Source organism: Bos javanicus, chromosome 16 (assembly GCF_032452875.1).
Source record: "Bos javanicus breed banteng chromosome 16, ARS-OSU_banteng_1.0, whole genome shotgun sequence".
Classification (NCBI taxonomy): domain Eukaryota; kingdom Metazoa; phylum Chordata; class Mammalia; order Artiodactyla; family Bovidae; genus Bos; species Bos javanicus.
In genome coordinates this window covers 26,693,630-26,698,882 of record NC_083883.1, presented here as the reverse complement: position 1 = coordinate 26,698,882, position 5,253 = coordinate 26,693,630, and the positions used below count along the sequence as shown (strand labels likewise).

Genomic DNA, 5,253 nt, shown 5'->3' with positions numbered 1-5,253 from the left:
CCTGTTGCGTGCTGAGTTTATACAAATTTTCTGAAACCTCGAAACTTTGCATCATGTGTGTGGCCACATAACTTATGTTGAAGATGAGGAAAGTGAGACTTGGTGAGGTTAAGCGGTGTGCCCGAGACCATAGCAGTAAGGGGACAGTCAACTGTTCAGCTGGACTTGAACCAATGCCCCGGTCTGCCTCCTGTGAGCTTGCCTCCCTCTAGGGCCCCCAGTGAGGATAGGTGGCTTTTAACCAGGTATTTGAAGAATGAAAGCGCTGAGAGAAGAAATGATCCCTGTCTTCAAGAAGTTCTCCAAGTTCTGCAAAGCATCCAGAACAGTATAGGCAATTTGACTTAAGCAGAACAAACCCCAAAAATGCCAGGGTTGTTAAGGACTTTTAGAGGTCATGTGATTCCTGCTTTAGATGAGGTTGAATATATTCCGGACAGATTATTTTAGGCTTCCAAAGAAATAGATTCCATTTTTTTCTTTAGCAATCTCCATTCGTGGGGTAACCTAACCTAATATAAATACACCAAACCTCTCTCTTTCTCTTTTTTCTCCTTTATTAAAGATGTAAAATACTGGTCATCATTTTCTGAAGACCATTTTTAGATCATCTCTTAGCTATCTTGGCTTCCCAGTTGACTCAGTGGCAAAGAGTCTGCCTGCCAATGCAGGGGCCGCAGAAGACATGAGTTTGATTCCTGGACCAGAAAGATCCTCTGAAGGAGGAAATGGCAATTCACTCTGGTATTCTTGCCTGGGAAATCCCATGGACAGAGGAGTCTGGTGAGCTACAGTCCATGGGGTCACAAAGAGTTGGACACAACTGAGTGACTGAGCATGCACGCATGCACGTGTCCACCTTCCTTTACCCCATCTCATGGTTTTGCTCTGCTTTACTTTCGCTTACCTTTGTAGCTCTTATGAACACTTCTGCTGACTGAAAAAAATTGCACAGATGAAAGTTGAGCATTATATTTTATTTGGCAGGCTTTTATAGCTCAGGATAGCAGCCTCTCAGATAGCTCTGAGTGACTGTTCCCAAGAGGTAAGGGAGGAGCCAGGGTTTATAGGAGTTTTTGTTGAAAACAGATGAACAACATGTGGTTGAGCATCAAAAGATTAATGCTGATTACACACAAAAATGCACATTTCATGTTAAAGATCTCAATGCTTTTCTATGTATGGGAAGATGCAAAAGAGTCTGGGTTTATTGAAATTACTCCTTAGATATGCCTCTTAACTATCTACAGCCAATATCTTGTTTTTCTCCAACCTGAATTCCTCTGAAGATGCACCGTCAGGGGTGTCTGCAGTGGCTGATGGCTGGATGGCCACAGCATCTCTTGTTTACTGAAATGGCAGGTGATGTTCTTTGTATATACTCTCTAGGATATTTGTACACACTCTCTAGGATAAAAATGAATTTCAGGTCTGACCAACCCTGACATTTTACACTTTTAGCTTCTGAGATGAAGACACCAACGAAAGGTTGGGAGGGTTTACACTCTGCATCATTTAGTTAAAAGATGGCTGAAAATCTTGCTTCAGTTCAGGGAGACTGGATCTAACCTTTGGAACAAATATATGCGCTCACGCTGTCTCACTTTTTTCCCTGAACAATCTTTCTTTAAAGACGTGTGTGTCTGGCCCTATTTAATGCATATGAATGCAAAAATGTTCAACCGAATGTTAGCAAACGGAATCCAACAATACATAAGAAAGATCATTACAATAGGATCAAGTTGGATTCACTCCAGAGTTGTAAGGACGGTTTAACATATGTAGACCAATCAATGTGATACACCACATTAATAAAAGAAAAGACAAAAACCGTATGATTATCTCAGTGCCTGCTCAGTTACTCAGTTGAGTCTGACTCTTGTGACCCCATGGACTGTAACCCCCCAGGCTCCTCTGTGCATGGGATTTCTCAGGCAAGAATGCTGGAGTGGGTTGCCATTTCCTACTCCAGGGGATTTTCCTAACCCAGGGATTGAACCTCTGTCCCCTGTATTGGCAGGCAGATTCTTTACCGCTGAGCAACCTGGAAAGTCCTGATTATCTCAATAGGTGCAGAAAAAGCATTTGATGGAATTCAACATCCATTCATGATAAGAATCTCTCACCAAAGTGGTTATAGAGAGAACCTATCTCAACAAAAGCCATTTATGACAAACCCACAACCAACATGATAATGTAAAAACCTGAAAGCCTTCCTGCTAAATTCAGGAACAAGACAAGGATTAATCACTTCTATTCAAGACAGTCTCGGAAGTTCTAGCCACAGCAGTCAGGCTAGAAAAAGAAATGAAAGGTATCCACGTTGGAAGGGATGAGGTAAAATTGTCATTATTTGCAGATGACATGATCTTCTATACACAGAACCTTAAAGACTCCACACAAAAATCATTAGAACTAAGAAATGAAAGGGGGAGGGATAAATTAGGAGCATGAGATTAACAGATACAAACTACATAAAACAAAAAAACAGGTTTCTGTGCACCTGAAAATAAAGCAATATTTTAAATCAACTATACTTACAAAAAAAGGTTATGGTCTGAAAGTGTTTCGAGTCCTGAGGGAAAGGTGTTTAAGAGTTCATGTGTCTAAGCACAGGACCACATCCATCAAATTCAAGGCCTTCTGAACACAACTTTTCAACAGGAGGATAGTGGATCTAGAGACGGGAGCTGAATAGGTGCCCTGAAATGCTTGGGAACCTGGGGGAGAGGCAGGGTATTCCTCTCTGGCCAATTGGCTTTGTTTTCTGGAAGATGGCTGGCAGTGCCCATGAACTTTCACAAAGGGGTAAGTAAGTAAGTGTCACTGAGCTGTGTCCAACTCTTTTCGACCCCATGGACTATAGCCCATCAGACTCCTCTGTCCATGGGATTTCCCAGGCAAGAACACTGGAGTGGGTTGCCATTCTTGTCTCCAGGGGATCTTACAGACCCAGGTATTGAATCTCGGTCTCCTGCATTGCAGGCAGATTGTTTACCGTCTAAGCCACCAGGGAAATCTAAATAACCAATTAAAGATGAGTGTGTTTTTCTAGAGCTAACATCTTGGGAACCAAGATAGAAATTCTTACAGTTACATCATTCTCAAAATGAACCCAGTTTAAGAAATACATTCTCTTGTTTTTTGTGGAGTTTAAGATTACATTAGGGAGGTATGTAATTTCAGCTCAACCAGTGCCATGGTTACTGCTTGCCAGGCACAGTACCGGCTCTGGGAGACCCAGAGATGAAAGGTTTACCTGGCATGAGCACAGGTTAAGAATTAACTTGAACTCAAGGTCACAGGATTTTGCACCATCCAACAGAAATGAGAGCTGCAAATGGAAGCTACACTTGTAACTAAAATTTTTCTGTTTCTAATTTTTCTCATTTTTCATTAAAAATAGGTAAAAGCAATGCAACTATGTATTTTAGTTAACTCAATATATTACATGGATGTGAATTTCAGCAAGCTCCTGGAGATGGTGAAGGACAGGGAAGCCTCCAGGGCACCTGCTGCAGTCCATGGGGTCGCAGAGTCAGACACAACTGAGCGACTGAACAACAATATATGACAGCTTTATACCAATATGTAATCAATGAAAAATTACTAACGGGATAGTTCTCTTTTTCTGTGCTAAATTTTCTAAATCCAACGTGTAATTTATTCTTTCAGCACATCTCAGTCCTGAATATCCACATTTCAGGCACTCAGTCAAGGGCCACAGGTGGCTAGTGGCTTCCTTACAAACAATCCTTTACCAAGAAATGGTGGGTGGAGAGAATCATATATTCAGAAAAGGCTCTCCCGACTTTAAAAGCCACACGGCATTCTGCAATTCAGGGAAAAAAAACGGAGACATAGGACCGGCTGCAAAACTTGGCTTCCCAAGCAGACCGGGACTGTTTATTTTTGGGAGTCGCTCCCCCTTCCTCTCCAAGGGGTAGGGCTGGGCTCCGAAGCCCGGGCTGCCACGTGTCATCACAGCGCCGGCCTCGGTCCAGGCCACGCTGGCCACACTCTGAGTCCCGGGAATAGGCTCAGAACGCACAAGCCGGCCGCGGACAGGCGAGTGGGCGCTTAGCCATAGCGCCGCCCGCCGGCTGCGCGGCGCAACTGCAGGCGCAACTCCGCCTCCGCGCGCGCCCCGCCCGCGGCGGAGTGCCGGGCGCCAGCCGCCCCCCTGCCCTTTTGTGGCTCAGTACTAGTCTGATTTTGCAGAGCTTGAGAACAAACCTCTGGAGCCTCGCGCCTCCTTTTCGGGAGCTTGGGCCCCAGGTCCTGGTAGCGCCGCGTCCCCCCGAGGACCGCTATTCCTTTTCCTGCTCTTTGTTGCATTCCGGTATTTTCTCTTCCGGGTCATTTCTAAAGCACACTAAAGCATGTCAGGAGCAGTTACTTTTAATCCTGCAAGAAGTAACGTTTTCAGAAATAATTTTGTATTTGGGGGCATATTTACAACGGGACGATTTTAAAAATGATAAGAGTGCGTGAGAGGCCCCAGCGAGGATCGAACTCGCGACCCCTGGTTTACAAGACCAGTGCTCTAACCACTGAGCTATGGAGCCTCCTTGCTACCTGGCGCGTTATAATTCAGGGACATTGGAAACAATACTGCTTTCTGGCAGTGGAAAATAGTTTAGCCTGTGCATCCTCTATCAATGGCAATTACGAAAACAACATCATAAGTAGAAAAAATCCGTTCTCAAAATCGTGTGTTTAGGATTACGAATCACTAAATCATACCTATGATAAGTTATAGATACAGGTAAATGCTGGAAGGGAAAAAGCAAAAATATAATAGTGTCCTGATATTACTAGCGGTACTTTTACATCTTAAAAGAGTCTCCAATCTGTTGTTTATATGACAATTCGTATCATGTTTCACACTTACAGGGAAGTTGTAGTGTTCTTATTAAGTTATTGACTATGGATGAATTAATTGATTCAACACATATTTATTATGTACTTACATACTATTCAGGCTTTATTTTTCCGGGCTCCAAAATCACTGCAGATGGTGACTGCAGCCATGAAATTAAAAGATGCTTACTCCTTGGAAGGAAAGTTATGACCAACCTAGATAGCATATTCAAAAGCAGAGACATTACTTTGCCAACAAAGGTTCATCTAGTCAAGGCTATGGTTTTTCCAGTGGTCATGTATGGATGTGAGAGTTGGACTGTGAAGAAGGCTGAGCGCCGAAGAATTGATGCTTTTGAACTGTGGTGTTGGAGAAGACTCTTGAGAGTC

General features: G+C 43.4%; 1 non-coding gene across 1 annotated transcript; it reads right to left on the bottom strand.

Moving 5' to 3' along the window:
- Window positions 1-4,495: 4,495 nt before the first annotated feature.
- Window positions 4,496-4,568, bottom strand: TRNAT-UGU (transfer RNA threonine (anticodon UGU)). The gene has a single exon. It is a non-coding gene; the product is annotated as a tRNA-Thr (tRNA).
- Window positions 4,569-5,253: the final 685 nt, after the last annotated feature.